Below are 23,246 nucleotides of genomic sequence, written 5' to 3'. Positions count from 1 at the left end.
TCTGAGTGAATCCAAGCTACATTGGATGTGAATATTTCCACACTTTCCTTTTATTTCAAGCTCATCTGACCACAGAGCTTGAACACAACATACATAAGATAAAAACAAAATTTACAACATTATAGAATGTTAAAATATTGTAGACAATATACCTTTAAAATCTTGGGATTTGTAAATCATTTTAAAATTACAAATATAACAATAAATAAATAGCTTAAAAGGGATAGCGGTATAAACAGTACGTTGATAATATCTCTGTTTGGCACATAATTTAACTTTATCGTGTCTTTAAAGACAGTACTATTGTCAAATATTTGGCGACACCTCTCGTTATTTCTGGATCCAAGTCTCCCATTAGTATTGAAACCACCCAGGGGTCAGCAGGAAGGTGATGTTTTGATAGAATAGGAGTGATCCAGAGGGCCCTGGGTGCAGACCATTGATCACAAAATAATAGAAGGTGATCTGTCATCTCGATTGCTCCTGATGCACAAGCACATAGCCTATCTGAGAATGGAGTTTTATCAAATTGTCCTCTTTTTAATGATCTGGCTCCAAGAACAATATTGAAATCTTATTCCTCATCCTTCTCCTTGCCCAGGCAATATCAACCCAACTGTTCTCCCGTACAATCCCCCCTTAAATTAATGGAAGCCACGCACAAGAATTTCTGCACAGTCTCCCCACCCCCCTCGTTTCTGTGGCACGTACAAGAGACCTTCCAGGCAACTTGCTCCTTGTGTGTTTGAATTATGTCCTTTTTAACTCAATCCTGCACATTTTTCACTGTCAGATGTTGTAAATTGGCATGTTGTTGTCTACTCGAGACTAAGGAATTGCGAAATGAAAATGTAGAACTCTTGCTGGTATGTAGGGTTCAAAGAAATGGACCTTTCTAACCAAAGCTGAAAACTTGTCTTGGGAATGCAGATTTATGAAAAGTGATCGCTCGCCTTTGTCCAGCAGAACAATGTGCCTTTCTTTTCTACATTTGCCCCATGACTGTTCAGCTAAGTCAGAACTTCTTCAGAACCCTTTCTCCCCCCCCCACACACACACCCTGAAATTAATGAAAGGTTACTTTGCCGCTGCAATGCTCCACAATGTCCCTGCCAAGCCTACAGTCAAAGAGAAAAATATTTAGATTTCAGATTCAATTTACACTCAAGGGTAAAGGTCAGCACAGCAGAGACAAAAATAATTAAACTGCAGGGTTTTTTAAAAAAAAGGAATAAAAAAGAATCACGGGCCCTGACAAAGTAGGTCAGCGGAATGCTTGTAATTTACTTTTATTTCCACTGATCTAACTAACCCACAGCAGGAAAAGAGGAAGACCCAACAAGAGATGGACTGACTCAATAAAGGAAGCCACAGCCCTCAGTTTGCAAGATCTGAGCAAGGCTGTCAAAGACAGGACATTTTGGAGGACTTTCATTCATAGGGTCACCATGAGTCGAAAGAAACTTGACGGCACTTAACACACACAACTAACCCACAGAACTGTCACCTTTTTGCTTGGGCTTCGCATCAGGATCACGGCTGAAGTGTACCTAGAAGTGGTAATGAGGAGTTCCTCAACAGACAGCTGCTTGTCTCCTTAACCAGAGTGGAATCTGAGACAAAGGTGCCACTTGCCCTACCTGTGGGCATTCCCGCTGTCATTACAACTGTATCAAAAGTGATGTAATTCAGATGGGATTTGAAACTAGACCTCCTGGTTTACGTTCCCTTCTTTTATAGGTTTGGTCCAAATGCTACTAATCAATGATGGGACACACTTCATCAAGGGACAATATAGGTAGAGATGTTACTCTCTACTAGTGCTTTTATTTCAGTACCATCACGATCCCAGTCAAAATCACAATGCAGACATCTCAGCATGGCAGATAGTATGAAGATAAAATAGAAAGGAAGAGAGGTAAAGGAGCAAAAAGGATGTTTTTTTTTTACCGCACTTGTATTCCCAGCTATGTATTAAGAGTTTGAAAATGTTATAAAAAATACTGTTCGCACTTTCTATGTATTCCCACCAATGTATTAAGAGTTTGAAAACGTTATAAAAAATACTGTTCGCACTTTGTTTGGCCCCTTTAGCTGTGAAGACGTCTTCCAACCATTTATAAGCTGTGGTATCCAAAAACCCTTTTAAAGCTATGTTTTGTACTACATTTTCAAACTCTTAATACATCGCAGGGAATCAAAGTGTGGTAACCCCTTGGGTTAGCTCTAAGGAACCCCTTGGAAACTCCTTTTTTTTAAAAAGGCTAATGAAGCAATCGGGAGGGAAGGCAGTGTGGTATAGCTCAATCTTGACAGATCTTGGAAGCTGAGCAGGGTCAGTACTTGGGAAGAGAGACCACCAAGGAAGACTCTACAGAGGAAGGCAATGGCAAATCACCTCTGCTTCTCACTTGCCTTGAAAGCCCCTTGCTGGGGTCACCAGAAGTCGGCTGCGACTTGCCAGTACCTTACACACACACCCAATGAAGCCATCAGCCAACCTTTCTACTAATCAGTAGCCATGTTTCTGCAAATTTTCTTTGCACTTTCTGAATCCATGCACCACAAAACTGGTCCAGGGATAAACTAGGCACTTAAGAAGTACATTGTCTTGTTGTTCATTAATTGTTTTATCCTTGAAAATTGCTCCTCTGTATCACTCCTCCCTTTCTTATCTATTCACCACAATGAAAAGTGGTTCAAGCACCATGGGCTGGTAATGCTCCAATTGCACAAGTCACAGCTTTAACTGATTGCGGCCCTTTTAAATTCAGTGCCTTCTTTTAGCTTGATCCAATTCTTTTTTTTCCTCTCTGCAAGATCTCACACAGAGGGGAATATACTGAGGGGTATTGATCATCCCAAAATAAACAGCAGCTGAAATAATACAGAATATATAGAGTTCGCCCCCTTTTATATATCATTGCCATATGGAAGCTTCTTTTTGCCTAAATATTTTTTCTGTGCAAATAAAGGGCACATTGCCTTTTAAAAATGCCTTTCTTTCCATTATTAGCCGGTGGTGGGTCACTTGCAGAGATGAACATTCATATATTTTCTTTTTTAACTGATCACATCTGCCTTTCAGATGCTACTCTCCCCTGATCTCCTGGGTGCATAATTCATTCTTCTAAGCATGCCAGCTTTTAAAAAGCATTATCCTTGATTCTACCCTAGTGGAACTACTACATGCCTCTATGACTTTGAGATATAAAATCTGACCAAGCATTAAAATGTTTGCATAGGCTCCCCCCACCCCAAGTCAGCTCTGCCTTGCCAAAGTGTTCCTAGAGCAAGCATACGTAAGATCCTCTTCCAGTAAATCCTGTGGATCAGCTGGACAGCAGAGCCTAATCTAACAAATCTTGGAAAGATAGATATAGATATAGACATCAGTGCTAACGCCAGAAATCCCCTTTTTGTAGAACTGCCATGAAGGTTCCTGGATCATTTACAGTCACTGGTATAACAGAAACCTAAGTTCTATGAACATAATTACCATTTTAGAAACCGGATCTCCGGGGCCAATCAGAAACGGTGCTCTGAATTCATGGATCCAAAGTGCAGATCCTCATGGATCTTTACGATTTTTTGTATGGGGCCACCCAAAAACTCAACAACAAATCACATAGCATGCCCATGGCCACAAATGGCCATATCACACAGCATGTCCAAACAGTCATGGAACCACCATTTTGTGAAGTGGTCACAGTGAAAAATATGGATCTAAAGCACAGTTGAGGGCAGCAGGAAAAGAGGAAGATCCTCACCCAACAAGAGATGGATTGACTCAATAAAGGAAGCCACAGCCTTCAATTTGCAAGATCTGAACAAGGCTGTCAAAGATAGGACCTTTTGGAGGACTTTCATTCATAGGGTCGCCATGAGTCGGAAGCGACTTGACGGCACTTAACACACACACACACAAAGCACAGGTGCTCATTGATCCTCATGATTTTTATGTGAGTGTCACCCAAAATTCACTTTCAAATCACATGTCACATCCATGGCCACATATTGACCCACAAAAAACTAGACCAATTGCTTTGTGGCAATGCTGTGGTGCAAAAACATGAATCCAGATCTACATGGACCATCATAATTTTTAATTTTTGGTCACCCACATCCATTGCCATAGACTACATCACAAAAAGTAAACAAAAATCCACAGAACCACTGTTTTGCCACTGCCATGGCACAAAGCCATGGATCGAAGCTGTGGATCCCCACAGAATGTCATGATTTTTTGTGTGGAGTCACCCAAAATGCACCACCAAATCACTCATCACAACCAAGTCTCCAGAATGAAACATGAACAACATAGATCCACTGCTTTATGGTGCCACCGTGATGCAAAAACATGGATCTAAAACACTGATTCTCATGGGTGCTCATGATTTTTTACATTTGGTCACCCAAAGTTCACTTTTGAATCACTCATCTTGTTCATTTGTATTGACAGTTATTTTTGTATTTATGTTTACTGCTTTGTCTGTTGAAGGAGAACTATGATGCATCAGGCAAATGAATAAATCTAAACCTTTTACACTAAGCCAATGTGGTATAGAGGTTTTAGTGCTGAACTAGCATCTGGGAGACCCATTCGGCAATGGAAACTTGATGGATGACCTTTGGCCAGTCACACATTCTCAGCTGAACCTACTTCACAGGTTTGTTACGAGGATAAAATGGCAGAAAGGAGAACAATATAAGCTGAACTGAGTTCCCGTTAGGGACAAAAGTGGGGTATAAATGAAGTCAATAAAATAAAATTAATGCCTCTCTGCATAATGATGTTAATTTGCTGATAATAGAATAGTATTTAAGCATATTGTCCTACCTGGCATTTAAGGACTGTGACCTGCCTTGATTTCTTTATGTTAGTGATAGTAATGAATGAGCATATTAAAATATCTGCCCTAATTTCCTTGCCTTTGCTCTCATCGTAGGTATAGTGGCAGCCGAGATATATATGTCTGACCTCAACGTCGGTGTGTAACAGGAGGCAGAAGACTAGAGTTCTCTTACCAGGATTTCAAGGTTTAACTTGAAGGTATGTGTGTAAGCAGGATCTATGTATTCCTAACAGGTTTTGTTTCTCTTGTTAATGTAAAAGTATCTCATAAAGTACCCTGACCTGGATGGCCCAGGCTAGCCTGATCTCGTCAGAAGCTAGGCAGGGTCAGCCCTGGTTAGTATTTGGATGGGAGACCACCAAGGAATACCAGGGTTGCTGTGCAGAGGAAGGCAAACCACCTCTGTTAGTCTCTTGCCTTGACAACCCCAAAAGGGGTCGCCATAAGTCGGCTGCGACTTGAAGGCACTTTACACACACACATACATCTCATAAAGTAGACCTGAGCAAGAGGAAACAAAAGGATACAGCTTGTGTTTCAGAAGAAAAGGCAAGGGGGAGCGAGATTAAGTCAAAGGAAGGGTGTCCATTGCTTGTTCATATCAAAGACTGATGAGCTGATAGCCCTAACAAAATGGTTGCCTGCCAGATTGGCAACCTTTTCTTTCTTCTTAGTTTCCTTTTTTTTTTCTAACAGAAAAGTTGTAAATGGAGGATAGTGTGCCAGATGAGACAGTGCAGGGGATCTTCTCGCAGCGCAAGTTAATGTTCTCAATCTGTTTTCCTTTCCAGAATATGTATGAATGAATTCCACAGGAACATCTGATGATAAGATCAGACAGTAGTTACAGAGACATGTTTAAATCATATTTATTGTGTTCCCTCCGGGCCCAGTAAAGAACAGGTCTGTTCTCTACAATCCATATTTAATGGTCATTTTTTTTGTTCAAATTAATAACTTCAATCCTCCCCAATGCAAGCAAAGGTGCACAGGACAAACATTAACCTTCCCACCTGCCACCTCCCATGGCAGTCTTCTGTTTCCACTGAAATTGTGTCCCCATTAGGGTTACCAGCTCTGGGCTGGGAAATACCTGGATATTTTGGGGGTGGAACCTGAAGAGGGTGGGGTTTGGAGAGGGGAGGGACTTCAGTGGGGTATAATGCCATACAGTCCACCTTCCAAAGTGCCCATTTTCTCCAGGTGAACTGATATATGTCACCTTGGGATAGTGTTGCCAACCTCCAGGTAGTAGCTGGAGATCTCCTGCTATTACAACTGATCTCCAGCCAATAGAAATCAGTTCACCTGGAGAAAATGGCCGCTTTGGCCATTGGACTCTATAGCATTGAAGTCCCTCCCCAAATCCCTCCCTCCTCAGGCTCCCCCCCCCCCAAGCTCCCGCCGGTTGCTAAGAAGGACCTGGCAACCCTACCTGGGGATCAGTTGTAATAGCGGGAGATCGCCAACCACCACCTGGACGTTGGCAACCCTAGTCCCCATGGATCTGTGGGATTGAAGTGGTGGGTTGCAGCAAGAGGGGGAAATCCGCAAAAATCGCCCTCCACCTCTTTCACAAGTTAGGATGTTAATTTTGAGTCAACCATGTAATCATTGAGGGATGATTTCCATTATTGGTGGGGAGAGAATTAGGAGGTGTGTGTTTTTTTCAAATTGAAAAACAAAAAAGCTTTTTTTTGGGGGGGGGGAGCTCTTGGGCCATAATCAGGATGATGCTTTGCTGACTTCAGTGGGCACAGGATGTGGCTTTTGTTGTGGTTCTTTTTAACACCCCATCTAACAGAGAGTTGTGGAGACTCAACAGCTGCCACACTGTGTTGTGCTATTTGGTTGGTCTTAATACAGAGTATTGCATGGGGTTTTTATGTTTGTTTTTCAGTTGGACAGTGTTCTTGAACTGACGTTCTTATAAGCTGTTGTACAAACTTGTCCATAGTTGGATATGGTTTCCATTTGCCTCTGAGCTGGTTTAAAAAAAATGATCCTTTTTATTTACAAAGCCTAAGTGGATTCTTTGGCATGAAAATATTGGATAACTGAAAGATCATATTATTTAACATTTTTGTTATCACACATTATAAATGTTGGGTTTTCCCTGGAGATGATGACTTAAATCTTTTGAAGTCCTTTCCTCCTTTGGCCTCTCCTGATTGTCAACTTCTTTGCTAAATTTAAACACTCTTTTATTCTTTACCTCCTATTTTATCTCTTTACTAGAAAATCTGGCGTGCAATGAATCAAAGAGGAGATATTTATACCCACACTGTGAGAATGTTTACAGTGTTCGGCAGATTCTGTCTGTGGTTTGATCTTTGTATATTTTGAGAGCAACCATGAGTTTTCCAATGGCATTGCTCCTGTGTCCATTGGGCTTGCATTTAGGAAATGAAAAGGCTTTTATTTAGAGCTTTTAGAACATGCAAAACTTCAAAACATTTTGATGCATGAATTGAAGCAGTTCAAGAAAAAAAAATCTGCAGTGTATTAGTTTTTAAAATGAAGATTGTCTCCTCCCCCCAAAAGCCCCTTCTCATACAATTATATTGCAAAAGTACAATTACACTGCTTCTCCTAAAAAAAAAAAAAAGTTACTTTTACTGCCAGTGTTTTAATAACTGAAAATTTGATTTCCATGATATTTTTGCATGGAACATGAATATGGTAATTGCTGAATTTTCCATTTGGCTCCTGCTATCATGTTCCAAGGAGATTGAATTCCACTGCTAGCAACCTTTAATAATTTTCACATGGGCTCTGAGCGACCTCTTGGAAAGGCTGTGCAAAGTCTGGGAAGCCCCTTTCATGTCTACAACTTTAGTCAGAACATACATACTTGACAACAGCAAAACAATATTAATAGTACAATCCTAAGCAGAGTTATACAATTCTAAATCCATTGAAGTCAAAGGACTTAGAAGGGTGTAACTCTGTTTAGGATGGAAAGGTTCTTCACTGTCCTCATGCCATGTGCTGATTATAATCAGACATCATTGTATAGGGGCGTACATAGATGAATCACACTGACAGCATCAAGCTGCCTATGTCTCCCTCCCCCAAAACCTCTGCACCTCTCCTTACATTATCATACAAACTCATCAACTGTCATTAGTGGGTTAGGTGGATCACTCATTCTTCTTGTTATTCTATCCCTGCCAATGATCACTTCTGAACTCTTTGAAAGAGGGCAACAACAGAACGCTCTCTAACTTTCAGCAGTCTAACAATTGGAACACTTTCATAAGTGATAGTTGCCATTCTCTATTCTGAAGCATGGTGTAAATGTAGAGGTTTGCAAAAGAGCTAGAAGGCAAATCATATAATGCATAAATCTGGAGTGAAAAATATGCTCATACTACTAGTGTTATGGGGCACATGCTTTTTCCAGTAGGGGTTCTACTCTGTCTGCAGGAAATTTTGTGGGGGGGGGGGGAGAGAAACAAAGTAACTCCAATCCTTAAAAATTAGGGTTGTGCAAAAAAAAAAAAAATCAGTAAATTTCGAGTTTGGGCTTATTGGGCCTGATTTTTTTTTTATTTTTTTGTAAACCTGAAATAAGTTGAATACCCATACCAGTAAATTTCAGTATTCAGCTTATTTTTGGGTTTACTGAAAAATTCATGCCTATTATAGTCTATGGGGATTTTTTTCAAAGCTCCTGGGGGTCATTTTTGGAGGTAGATTCCCCAAATTTGCAGCATGGCTGCAAGAGACTCTCCTTATTTTTTTTTTATTTTTTTTTTATAAATTTTTATTAAGATTTTTTTAACAATAAAAAAATATCAAACCAAAAAAAACAATACATGTAACAACAATAACAAAAAAAATAAGTAACAAAAATTACAAAATACATAATACAAACTTGGAGGAGTATCCATATATCTCATTTATTACAATCTCAAATATCAAAGTTCTTATATTCAAAAAAAAAAGAAAAAGATACCCCTTCCCCCACCACCCACCATTAACAGTGACCCTTCACCCGACTTCCGCAGCAGGTGTCTAATCAGATTTTACTATTAAAAATACAAAGGTATAAAATTACTCTAGTTTCTACAACTCGTTAATTATAACCATAAAATCCATTTTTGCCATCTTATCCCAATATGAGGCGGCCTTTGACCAAGTTTGTTTAAACTTTTCCATATCTTTCCCATGTAGGAAATCTGTTAATTTGGCCATCCTCATATATATCCATATCTTCTCTCTCCAGATATTAATTGAAGGTTTATTCACTTGCTTCCAAACTTTAGCTATCACAATTCTTGCAGCAGCAAAGCTATACTGGCAGACAATTCTGTCTTCATCATTGATATTTTTTGGTGGTATTCCCAATAAGCAAAATAATGGTTTTCTTTTCACACTACCATTAATCAAATTATTCGTTTCCTTCAAAACTTTCTTCCAGAATTTTTTTATTTTTTTACAAAACCACCATACATGCATATATGTTCCTCTTTCCTTACCACATTTCCAGCACAGACCCCTGTCTTCTCTGTTTATTTTAGAAATCATCACTGGTGTTATATGCCATCTGTAAAACATTTTATATAGATTTTCTCTACTTTCATTGGTTATTGTAAATTTAAATTCTTTTTTCCATAATTTTTCCCATAGTTCCAAATTTATGTTAAAACCTAGCTCCTTCATCCATTTAATCATAATTGGTTTAACCCTTTCTTGTTCCAAATTAATTTCCATTAACAATTTATACATTCTACCTATCAGTCCTTTATTTCCTTTTATTAAAATTTTCTCTTATTCTGATTTATTTCTATTGAATCCAATTTGGTTATCTTTATTAAATATATCTCTTATTTTGTAGTATAGAAACCAATCCTTTATATCCAGTTCTTCTCTACTTTTTAGAATCCATATCCCTTCTTTCCAGTTAATAATATTTCTATATATATCCATTTCTAAATTCAGCTGAGTTCCTCTTCTCATAAAAGCTTCCACTGGATTGAGCCATCCAGGAGTTTTATTTTCTAATATCTTTCTATACTTTTTCCACACTTTAAACAAACCAGCTCTAACAAAATGAATATTAAAATCTCTATTTACTTTTTCTTTCTCATACCATAAATAAGCATGCCATCCAAAACGTAAATTATAGCCTTCCAATTCTAATAATTCAATATCCTCTAACATTATCCAAGATTTCAACCATACAAAGCATGCTGCTTCATAATACGTTTTTAAATCTGGTAAGCCTAATCCACCTATATCTCTTAGTTGAATCAAATTTTTGTAAGCTATTCTATGTTTTCCTTTGTTCCACAAGAAGTTTAAAATATCTTTTTTCCATATCTTAAATATTTTAACCCCCTTAATTATTGGTAAATTTTGAAATAAAAAAAGCATTTTGGGTAAAACCATCATTTTAACAGCTGAAATTCTACCCCATAGTGATAAAGGTATTCTTTGCCAGTTTTTCAAGTCTGTATTAATTTGATGCCATGTTTTTATATAATTATTTTTGAATAAATTAAAATTATTTGAAGCTAACCAAATACCCAAATACTTTATTTTTTGTTCTATAGTAAAACCAGTATTTTTTGATAATTCTTGTTGCTGCGAGAGTGTCATATTTTTAACCAATATTTTTGTTTTGTTTTTATTAATTTTAAATCCTGCAAGTTTTCCATAAACCTCCACCGTTTTTTTCCATTCTGCAATCTGACTAATAGGGTTAGTTAAAAAACAAACTAAATCATCTGCATATGCTTTAAGCTTAAAGTGATTTCTCCCAACCTTATAACCTATAATATTTACACTATTTCTAATCTTTTTCAATAAAACTTCTAACGTTATTATAAACAATAATGGTGATAAAGGGCAACCTTGTCTGGTGCCCTTTTGTATTTCAAATTGTGATGTTATATTCCCATTTATCAACAATCTAGCAGATTGGTAAGTATAGATCTTTTCAATAGCTCGTTGGAATTTCTTTCCAAAATCCATATATTCTAATACTTTTTTCATAAACTTCCAATTTACATTATCAAATGCTTTTTCTGCGTCCAAAAATATCATTGCTAAAGGTATAGTGCTAAATTCCGCACATTCTAAAAGATCTATTACTACTCTAACATTTTGGCTGATCAGCCTTCCGGGAAGGAAGCCTGCTTGATCCTTATGAATAATCTGACTCAGTATTTTTTTCAATCTATTTGCCAGAATCGCTACAAAAAATTTATAATCATTATTCAATAATGAGATTGGTCTATAATTTTTATCATCTAATAAGTCTGTGTTTGGTTTAGGAATTAACACTATATTTGCATGTTTCCAGGTATTTGGAATAGATCCATTCTGCAAACAATTATTCATTACTTTTAAAAGATGTGGAGAGATTTGTTCCATAAAAACTTTATAATAAAATGTTGTAAAACCATCTGCTCCTGGTGCTTTATTCAACTTACTTTTACCTATTACTGCTTTTAATTCCTCCAAGGTTATATTAGCGTCCAATAATTCTTTATGTTCTTGTGAAATTCCTGTCCATTCTAATTGGTTCAAATATGTCTCTATTTCTTTTTCTGAAACCTCTCCTTGTCTATATAAATTTGAGTAATAATCCACAAAAGTTTCTACAATTTTACATTTATCCATTGTAACCTTACCATCTCTCTTTATTCTTATTATAGGTAAATTCTTTTCTTTATGCTTAAGTTGCCAAGCTAATAGTTTACCTGGTTTATTTGCATGTTCAAAAAATTTCTGCCTATTATACATAATTTTTTTTTCTATTTCCGCATTTATTAAAAATTCATATTGATATTGCAAATTTTTAATCTTATCTCTATATTCCTGTTTAAGCAATTTAGTTTGTACTTTTCTCAATAGATTCTCTTCTTGTTTAATCTGTTCTAACAATTTCTTCTTTTTACCTTCTCTCTCTCTATACCATCTCGAATTTTGTTGTATCAATAAACCCCTTAGTACTGCTTTACCTGCGTCCCATACAATATCATCCGATGTCCCTTTATCAATATTTTCTAAAAAATAGTTTTGTATATCTATTTTCAATTTATCCACAATTTTCTTATTTTTAAGTAAATATTCATTTACCACCCAAGATTTATTTTTTTTTTGTACCTATATTAATCCTTAACATTAGCGCATTATGATCAGAAAACACCTTAGGTAAAATTTCAGGAGCCTCAGATAAACTTGTAATATCTTTAGATAACCAAAACATATCTATTCTTGAATGGGAACAATGTCTTGATGAATAAAAAGTATACCCTTTTTTATTACCGTTCATTAATGTCCATATATCAAACATTTCCCATTGATCTGTTATATAATTAAAAACACTTGGAAGTTTACCCTCATATTTACTCTTTTTTTTCTTTGTAGATCTATCCAATCTTGGTACCATTACCCCATTAAAATCTCCCATCCAAATCATTTTCCCATTAGCGTATTCTGCTAATATCGACGCTAGATTAGAATAAAATAATTTCTGATTTATGTTAGTTGCATAAATACCCACTAATATTATTTTCTGAAATCCCATTACAATTTCCACAATTAAAATCCTCCCATCTACATCTTTATATAAAAGTTTAGGTTCTAATACTGAAGGGACATACATAGCAATACCATTGATTTTTTTCATTTCATTACACGCAGTGAATAATTTGCCCATTTTTGTTTGCTCCAACCTGTGAATATCCTTTGGTAATATATGTGTCTCCTGTAAACAAAAAATATTAGCTTTGGACTTTTGTAGATGGTAAAACACTTTTTTCCTCTTAATTGGAGAGTTCAAATCATTAACATTCCAAGATACAATTTGTAGCATTTTTATTATTAATATAAGCTCCTACTCAAATTTCCATAGTTATTTCTCTTTTTCTCTTAAAGACTTCCATTATCCTTTTCACGCCCTCCCCTCTTCCCCCCTTTTTTCCCCCCTTTGTTCAGTCATCTCCCCACTCCTCACTCATCTGAGGATGATGCCCCCCCAGTTGCTTCTTCTGCCTTTTCTTCTTCAGCACGATCCTTTCCATCATGTTCTCTTGAAGTTTGGCCTGGTGGTTTGCGTAGCTCCCCTTCATATCTTCGCAAGAATTGTTCTACTTTGACAGTATCTGTGATCTTAACTCTTTTAGCCTTGAAGATAAAAGAAACTCCCTGGGGGTATTCCCATCTATGTTGTATTCCATTGTATTTCAGTCTTTCCACAAACTCTGCAAAAAGTTTTCTTTTCCTCAGCAGTCTTCCAGGGATTTCTTTCATCAATCTCACCGGATTCCCATCAATTGTTAGTGGGTTGTTAAAATGTTTATTCAAAATTAGGTCACGATGACTTCTGGAAAAAAGCTGAATCAAACAATCTCTTGGAACTTTATTTTTTGTAGCATAAGCAGAGTTCATTCTGTAGGCTGATATTATCATACCTTCCACCACAGCATCATCTTCCTGTAAAAAATCAGCCAACAATATTTTCAAATAATTTCTCAGGTTTGTACCTTCCTGTTTTTCTTTTAAACCTCGTAAACGAATCCAACTTTCCTTTATCTTCAACTCCAACATTGCAGTACTGTCATCTCGCAATTCGTCACGTTCCTGGGAGGCTTCCATTGACAATTCAAAAGCATCAACCCTCTTTCTGGTTTCTTTGTTATCCTTTGCTTGCTTTTGAACTTTTGCATCAAGCTTATCCTGTTTTACTGCTAAAGATGAGATGGATTCTTGAAGAGTAGTAATAGCCACTGCATTTTGATTTAGGCCTTGCTTAACAGATTCCATTTCCTGCTTCATTGAGACCATTTCCTGTTTAACTTCTGTCACCTCTTGTTTAACTGATGTCACCTCTTGGAGTGTTTTAGTCAGCAGTTCTTGTAGAGAGTTAAGAGTGGCATCAGGTTTTTTAGTCATCTTTGCTGTTATTGATGTCTCTGTTCCAGGAGAAGAAGCTGGTGAAAGAGCAGGACTGGTGACAGAAGCTCTTCTTTTAAATTGTAGTAATTGTTGAATCTGAAGCTGTTTGGTCTCTTTTATTAATACTTTAGGATGTTTTTCTGTGTCTTTTTTGACTTTGTCTTCTTTGTTTTCCATGTAAAAAACTTGAGGTGGCTGCTATTGTAATCCAGGGAGGGTGAGGGGGGGGTGAGAATTATTGCTTAAAACATTAGTTCAGCTATATTTGTTTAAACGTCTTTTATTTCAAAACAACATTCAGTTTCAAGCAGAAAAAATCAAAAGTCAAGAATCAATTCTGGAGAGGATATAGCATTTATATTCCTTCAATGCTCCATTGCCAATGTTTCACTTGCTTTCAGTCCTGGTCAGATGCTTCTCAGGTCTGAAGTGGCACAGCTGGAATTTTAAATGCGCAACACTTTGGCAAAAAGCCAAGTTTCACTTTGTTAGGGTTAGCGAGTGTAGAAAACAGAATCAAAAATGCTTCTCCTTGTTTAGATAACAGATTAGACACCTCCGTGAGTTAGTTGTTAGCAAATGTTAATCATTAGAAAAAAAAACCTTTTTACTTTGCTCCGTGCCGTTTCCGCCGCCACCCGGGCTCCTGCAGATCTAATGGTGCTGACTCATCCGCTTTCCCCTCCTGGCGCTCACTGCCGATTTTGAGGCAGCGGGCGCACCTTGGTCGGGGCGCGAGCCGGCAGCCTATTCAGCTTCCCCTCTCCTTCCAGGGGAGCCGCGTCGTTGTTCCGGGGGGGGAACCTCCCCCCACTCCGCTTTAGAGCCCGGAGCTCTAGTCTTGAGCTGCCACGGCGATCGGCACAGGAACCGGAAGCCGCAAGAGACTCTCCTTAGACAGTCACCAAAGTTTGGTGAACTTTGGGACAGGGGGTCCTATTTTATGGGCCCACAAAGGAGTTGCCCCCATCCTCGAGGCATTTGTGAGCCGAGCTGTCCATCAGTTTTTCTGGATCAAAAGTTCAGCATTGCTGAGGACTGGCAGAAAGAGCCGATTCCAGGCTGGTGCCTCAAAGTCTTGGGGCTGCCTTCGTTTCTGGGTCGCATTTCATGGTGTCCATGCAAATGAGCTTCCAAACAGAGGAAAAAGGCTTAAATGCAAGATAAATAAGGCACAGAAAATATTTCTTTTGGTGGCAAATGTCATCCTGTGAGCAGTCCTTTATTGTGGTCATGAAAAATCTGATTCCAAGAGATGGTCACGGTGTGGGGAAACAATATCAGAGCCAGCCGAAGTCATGACCAACAGCAAAGAAAAACAGTACCATGAGGCCACTATATATATATATGCTAAACTACAATTTTATGATTTTATAATTCAATCCCAAAATGTACTTACACAACTCTAAAAACATACTACTAAGGATAACAATACAGAAGCCATTCAAAGCAACATAGAATACTCCATAAGTTCTTCATATATATAATGTTCATGATAAAACACTAGTTGACACAACACTGATTGAAGAGTGAAGATGGAGTTGAAGGCTAGAAGCTGAAGATGACACCCCAGTATTCAGTTGTTTAATTTAGCTTCCTCAGTTCAGACTGTATCCATTAAAAGGAGATGTATATACATGAAACATCTTCCCTGACATTCACAGCATAAACTAACAGCTTTAGAAATGCATTTCTAAACTCAGTCACAGGTGACCACCCCGTGAAGTAGGCTGAGAGTGACTGACTCAAGGTCATCCAGAGATTCATTCTGGGGTTTCCCAGATCCTAGGCTGACACACTAACCATTACACCACAAATGGAAAAACGTTTGTGAAATCCATGTTTGTGTTTCCTTTTCTGTTAGCCACTTGCATCCTCAGTACAATTGACTCAGGATATGGCAGTTTTATGTGTTGATATGAATATTTCTATCTTCATTTGGTTTTGTCAACGAAATTGACTTCATTACATGATGACTCTTTTGTGTAACTATTGCAATATGATTTTGAAGTGCAAGCGTCCATACCCTTGCAAGGCTTCTAGTCATACAGTAATGGCAGATGTGATCACTCTTAATTCAAAGAGGCATTGTACATTTCTTTGTTCAAAAAGGCAATAAACTCAACTAGGTACACATGAGCCTAGCTACACAATATCCTTTCTTTGTCTTTCCATAAACGGCTAAGTCTGATGAAGGACTCAATATAATCTGAAAGCTTGTTTCTGGTACTTGGGGAAAAATAATTGGCTAATCTAGTTCAACAGGAGAGTAGGCCCAGTAAAAGATTATTGCCTTGTGTGTTCTGTTTCTCGTGCTGTAGGGACAATATGGCTGCTAAAGTATATGATATGAATAATAAATGTTGCCACTTCACTCTCTACAGCTTTTCCCATATTGTTAATGAATATTTTAAAACACTCATATCACAGTAAATGTCCTTAGGTCACCCATGACTGTTCTTGCTGTTTCCTAGCATTTAACCAGATGCTGATTAAGTATAGATTGCTCAAAAAACCCACCCTATTCACCATTTATTTTGCAACTTTTTTCTTGCATTCCACTATAAATTAAATGCAATAGATCCACCAAGTGCTACAGGACACAATGATATTGAGTAAAAAATGAGGTAAGGGGGTGGCGATGATAAGGGAGTTGTGCCACCTGTTTAGGTGGTGAGGATAAGGGAAAAGTAGAAGAAGAGGACATGCATGAAAGCACTATTGGATATTGTCATTATTATAACAAATTGCTTGGAAAAATAATGGTGGGCATTAATGCTCGCCCAAGAGAGAGACCCATGAAGACAGGAAATGCCCCAGTTGTTAGTGTAACCCCCTCTTCCCTTACTCTCCTTATCCTCCTCCTCATCTTCCTCCTCCTGGTCTTCACTGTCACCTCTTCCAACTTGTCATCCTGAACAGTGTCTTTGCACACCATCTTTTATTGCTGTAGCAACCCAAACCTCTGGAGCTTCTGAACTCCAATGGTTCTGTGAATTTGGAATATTTCCAAATCTGAATTGCACATTCCTACTGAGAAGCTTCCCATGCATTTGTCAAGCAAGATCAAGGATGGCATACCTTCATTTTCTCAAGTCAAACTAAAAAAAATAGTCCTAAACAGCAGTACCTTCTGTACATATTCAGAATCTCATGTTACACTGTGAGCCAAACTAGAAGTCTAGATTTTAAAAATGAGCATGTTTAGAGCATCCTATCTTGTTTGCTTGTAAGTAGCAACCCACCTAAAATTTGGGATGGGAGAGTTAATGCATTATAAACTACAATTAAGGACAGAAGGGTGCAGGAAAAGAGGACAGGCTATGGGGGGTGTAGAAAAGGGAAAGAGGAAATAGTGGGGGAGTGGAGAGGAAGATGAGATGCCTCCCGCAATTCCTTGTGGGTCCACTGCTTGTGTGTGTGGAGGGGAGAGAAGAACATTAGATACAATGAGCTTAATTTGGAGTAGGTCTGCATAGGATTTGCACTGTTAGTGTAAAAAACAGAATGATGCCTTTTCATGTTCATAACTTGGAAGATCCTGAATTGCCCTGGAGAGTTCATTGTTGTAGCCTAGAAGGCAGGATGGTAGAATGAAGAACTGAGTGGAGGGAATATTGAACTGCCTCTGCAGCAGATGGGGGAAAGAGCTCTTGCCACATCTGATATTATTAAATGGTCAGTGACTGAGATATTTTATTCCCTGTTGCCTTGGACACCTCCCTGCTGCTTCCTCTCTTCTTCTACTCCTTAGACAGAAAATGCCGTACACTTAATGAAGAAATGCTTCCACTCCTGTGCTGATCTCCACTCTGAACCTTGTGCCTGAATCCTTGCAGTGCCTGGGAAAAGTCATCTTTATAAAATATATATAAACAGAAATTAAAAATAGAAAAATACACAAAAATAGAAAATAATACAGAAAAGTTCTGGGCAGACATACAAAATTTTGATAAAATTACTTCATACATACAATTACTCTATCCTACTCAGAGAGTATATTATGTCATATCTCTACCCTCTTAATATCTGGTCCTCTTTGTTTTCTTCTTGCTAGCTTATGCTCTATATTGCTAATATTTTAACATTAACAATATCTTATTTTTAATTTAATATCTAAAGCTTTCTTCCTTTACATAAGCATATGTAAAGTCATCTTGATTGATTGTAGATGATGATTATGATTATGGTGATGAAAAAGAAGAGTTGGTTTTTATATGCCGATATTCTCTACCTTTTAAGTAATCTCAAACTGGTTTACAATCACCTTCCCTTCCTCTACCCACAACAGACACCTTGTGAGGTAGGTGGGGCAGAGAGAGATCTGAGAGAACTGTGACTGGCCCAAGGTCACCCAGCTAGCTTCATGTGTCAGAGTGGGGAAACAAACGCAGTTCACCAGATTAGCTTCCGCTGTTCATGTGGAGGAGTGGGGAATCAAACCAGGTTCTCCAGATTAGAGTCCACTGCTCCTAACCACTACACCACGATGGCAGTATGGACCTACCAGATAGTTTAGCTGCAAAGGAGATACAGATAGTTTAGCTGCAAAGGAGAACCCATGCAGTGCAAGGTGTCTAAGTTTCTGACAGGAGGCAAGACACGAAACATAGCTGAAAACTGTACTGTACCATGGACCTTATCTAAAAAAGACAGTTTTCTGAAGTAGGAATTTGCCTCCCTATGGTGTTAACAATGGTCAAAGGCTTCCCAAAGCCATATTAACTCAGCTCTTGGTACACGTTCTCCAAATGCTGTAATAGATTTATGAGCATTATCACTGCAGTTTTTAGGATCTACATTAATTCTTTCTTAACATATCATGTGGATCAATATATAGGTTGGATCTTACAAACTGTGAGAGCAAGGAGATTATGGGAAGAAGAGTTGGTTTTTATATGCTGACAATCTCTACCACTTAAGGGAGAATCAAACCGGCTTACAATCACCTTCCTTTCCTCTCCCCACAACAGACACCCTGTGAGGTAAGTGGGGCTGAGAGAGCTCTAAGAGAGCTGTGACTAGCCCAAGCTCACCAGCAAGCTTCATGTGTAGGAGTGGGGAAACCAACCCTGTTCACCAGATTAGTGTCCGCTGCTCACGTGGAGTTGCGAGTAGATCTTCCCCACCTTCTCTTCCCCAGCAGCCCCGCAAAAACTAATGTGGGGGTGGGGTGTCAAGGGACTGTTGTGGACAAGATGGTGAGCTAGCACAGGAGGAGGACAAATTCAGCAAAATCACCCCTTCCCTCTTGCACAAGCGGAGATCGTGCTTCCCTTGAGTTTCCTCTCCCAGTGATTTCACCCAGCTCCCACTCTTTACTGCATACCATGTGATATTTTGTCCATGACACTCCCCAACATCTGCTCTACCTCAAGTATGTCCACCAGTTAGGTTTTGTGGGGGGGCAGGAGCAAGTGACTTCCGGCTCTAACACTGGGCTGTCCTTGCTGTTATTGCAGTCATACAGTTCCACTAAATTTCCCTTTAAGTCACCTTCCCTGTCAACTGCATTTATTCCTCTGAAAAAGTTCTTCTGTGGTGCAAATCACTGTGGCCATGCAAATCACTGTGGAGAAAAGTTTACAGATCTGGGGTATTGGCTCTGGTGTGTTGTCTGATAGCCTGAAAAGAAAGCAGTGCTGTTGGCAACAGCAAGAAAATTCCAAGCATCATTCTGGCAACTGTATTTATTTAAAGAGACACTGTATAAGTATAGACAAATTGGGGCCAGGTGGCTAATGGAGAGGCTGATACCAAGAGGACCACACTCTGAAATGAGAAACTGATTTCATTTCCCTACTAAGGAAGAACTCGTTTTGATTTTAGTGTGCAGGTACCCTAACACCTTTGTCTTTCTGAGACATTGCCAACAAGATGGGAGCAGAGAGGTTTGGTTATTTTTTTTAAGTAGATCTTTAAAGCAAAGTCATGTCCACCTGTCACGTCAAGACATAATCCTTCTGTGTGCACAATGTGCTTCTTGAACATTTTAACAAATGGGGAATTGTGAATAAGTTTAAAAAACAAAAACAAATGGGGAATTGTGAATCACTTTTTGTAGAATACTGCAGCTAGTTATCAATGTAGAAGAAGAGAGTTGGTTTTTTTATATGCCGACTTTCTCTGCCACTTAAGGAGAATCAAACCAGCTTACAATCGCCTTCCCTTCCCCTCCCCACAACAGACACCCTGTGAGGTTGGTGGGGCTGAGAGAATGTGACTCGCCCAAGATCACCCAGCTGGCTTTGTGTGTAGCAGTGGGGAATCAAACCCAGTTCACCAGATTAGTGTCCGCCATTCATTTGGAGGAATGGAGAATCAAACCCGGTTCTCCAGATCAGACTCTACTACTACCAAAGGTACATCAGGGCAGAATCAGTACCTCATATCCAACCCAACTTTTAACGGCCTGTCAATCTTTGGACTTCTGCTAATTCCCTCTCCCAATTCAGACACTGGCTTTCCCCCCATGCTGTTCTTCAGGGTCTGCTAATCCTCAAAAACAAAACAGAGGACACACTCAGTGGGCTACAGCAGCAGGAGGGGAAGTGGGAAAGTCTCGCTCTGCAAGGTGTGCATTGCAAGCAGATCTTGTTAGCTACAAGCCATTTGATTGTCACGGTGGTGTGAGCAGAACTGAAATAATTGCAAAGGTTCAAGCTTTAATTTTCATCCTACAGTCAGCATATGCTTATTTAAATTTCAGCATTTAAATTTGATTTTGATAAAAAACATTCTGCTGATATCTAGTACATTTTTTATCCCACCCTTCCTCCTAAGGAGCTCTGGTGTATATGGTGATCCCTTCTACATTTTATCTCACAACACCCAGCGTGGTAGATGGGACTGAGGAAGAGTGATTGACCTGGGTCACCGAGAAAGTATCATGGCAGAATGGAGATTTGAATTCAGGTCACCCAGATCCTAGTCTAACACTCTAACCACTACATCACATTGCCCTGTTTTATGCAGATTTGAGGGTAGATTTTGGAAAATATAATATTGGTGGCAATGGTCATTTGCCAACTGCTGAAATAAAATGGTACAATTCTAGATAAATAATGTTACTGAAATCAATTTACATTTTGAATTGTCATTGCTTTGTTTTATTTCTATATAGCATATAGCCGATTGGAGGAGAGAGCTTAATTAATAATGCATAATATATCCTTGATAATGCATACAACATGGAACTGTCAAAGTTCAAACTTTAAATTGTCTAACCTCACACAAATCTAATGAAACAAGTCACCGTTATTCTCATTTTTACCAAGGGTTACCCAGTGACTGGAACTGAAATTCAAATCTAGGTTCTTCCAGTCCACATGCCGTTTTGATTAAGCAACAGAATCCAAATCAACGGCAACATTCCATGGAAAGGTTTGGCAATCAATCTTTTTTTCAGACTATGAAATGAGGTCTTGCTTTAATAAAGGTAAACCAAGATAGCCCCAACATTAGGGCTGAAAATATTTTACTAAGCTGCAATTGACCCTGATGGACACAATATGGTGGCATATTTCTTGTGCACGTGTGTTTTCCTCACTCTTCTTCCTGTCTTTTCACACAGACCATGATTAAGGAGTCCTGGTTTGAAACCGACTCCACTGCCCTGTAACACAGAAATGCAGGTGCTCAGGAGAAGCAGAGTTTCTTTGATGGTTGAAACTGCTGTCCATTTGTAGCTGACTTATGGCAACCCCATAGGGTTTTCAAGGCAAGAGAAAAACAGAGGTGGTTTGCCGTTGCCTGCCTCATTGTAGCTACCATGAACTTCTTTGGTGGTCTCCCATCCAAATACTAACCAGGGCCAACCCTGCTTAGCTTCTGAGATCTGATGAGACTGGGCTAGCCTTGGCCATCCACAGCCCACTAATCAGGATCGCAAGCTGGGATTAAACCATGGTTTAGAATCCTGTCTTAAAGACAATTTTAAAAACTCTGATTCACCTGGGCACCTGCATTGCATATATTATGGGACACCAGAAGTTGTTTCAGACCAGGTCTCCATAGTTACACTCAGCTGAAGATGGATAGAATAGGAATGCAAAGATTGTACAAGCACAAAGAACCAGCTGTGTTCATGGCCTAGGTGGCAAAATGTTGCTTGGCATGATGTCTGTATGTAGCCTAAGAGGTTAAGAACAAATAAAATCCTACTGGATCAGACCGACAGTACCATGACCAAGTATAGCCAGGAAGCTGACAAGAAGGCTGTGAAAGTAAGATCATTCTCAGGTTGTACTGAGACAGTTGTATTCAGAAGCAGACCAACTCAGAACATGAAAAAGCAATCTGAATTGACAAACAAGCATCTGACAAAAATGTAATCTGTAATGTTTTTTAGCCACCATTGAATTTCCTTCATTTGCTTTGCCTCTCTTGAGCGCACGTTCAGAGTATATCAACTGAAAAGTCAAATGACGCAAACAGTTCCTTAATCAGCCCACTGCAACAAGAAATTCACATGGGCTTTTGGAGAAGACATTATGTTCCTGCAGCTTCAGGATGTTGAAATATTGTCAGTTCAGTAATGCAAGGAAGCATTCCTTTTCTTGGCTTGTACACAGCTAGAGACAAATGGACTTTGACATCTTATTTCAACCTAATAACAAAACAGAGATAACTAAAGGTGCTCCATATGGCAATAGCGCTGATTCACACCACAGATACTCATCTATGAGGATGGCAGTGCCCTTTCCCAAGAACTCAGGTGTCTCCTCTGTTTGTACAAAAGACTGATGCTTGTTCCTTTCCAGAGGCTTTAAAAAAAAATATTTCTGCTGGGCATTGCTAAGCTGCAGAAATCTGATCCCAACCTCAAGAGCAGGCAGCCAGTAAAAGGAAACTGGGAACAGTTTGATATATCAAGGGATTCTGGAAGCCATAATACAGGAAATCTGGACTAGAGATTCTGCCGTTCTCTTTCCAGAGTCTAAAGGTGCTCCCTCCTTAACAAAGACATTTAGAAGATGATACTGAGCCCTGCTGATGCTTCTAATGTGATGAAGGGGTCAATGGGGCCTCCTGATCAAGCTTTCTCTGCTTCCTATTGGCAACAATTCCACCTCCACTCATCCCCCACACACACACACACTTTTTATCAACCACACTCGGTAATATACCACTATGAACTGTTCCTTGGGGAACAACTGCAAATATAAATGAGATGCTAATTGAGATAGTGAGATCTGTTATGCTATGGAATATGGGTACTGGATTAAAAATAGGCAGGGAAGAGGTGGCCACTCTTTCTTTGACATTGAACACTATTGAACCACTGTAACAATGCTTAAAGTGTGCACAGAGCCACTAAGAGTATTCCTAGTAGATTGTTAAGAGGTGGTTGGTTGTTAGAGGTTTTTGAATGCTTGCATCCAGCTGCTTAGCAGAGGATGCTATGTACCTGGCCCCCATCCCAAAATTAAATATGGCTGACAGGAGCCAGTCATTCAGCTCTTTGCCTAGGGTTAC

Source organism: Euleptes europaea, chromosome 1 (genome assembly GCF_029931775.1).
Source record: "Euleptes europaea isolate rEulEur1 chromosome 1, rEulEur1.hap1, whole genome shotgun sequence".
Taxonomy (NCBI): domain Eukaryota; kingdom Metazoa; phylum Chordata; class Lepidosauria; order Squamata; family Sphaerodactylidae; genus Euleptes; species Euleptes europaea.
Note: the sequence above shows the minus strand (reverse complement) of the source record.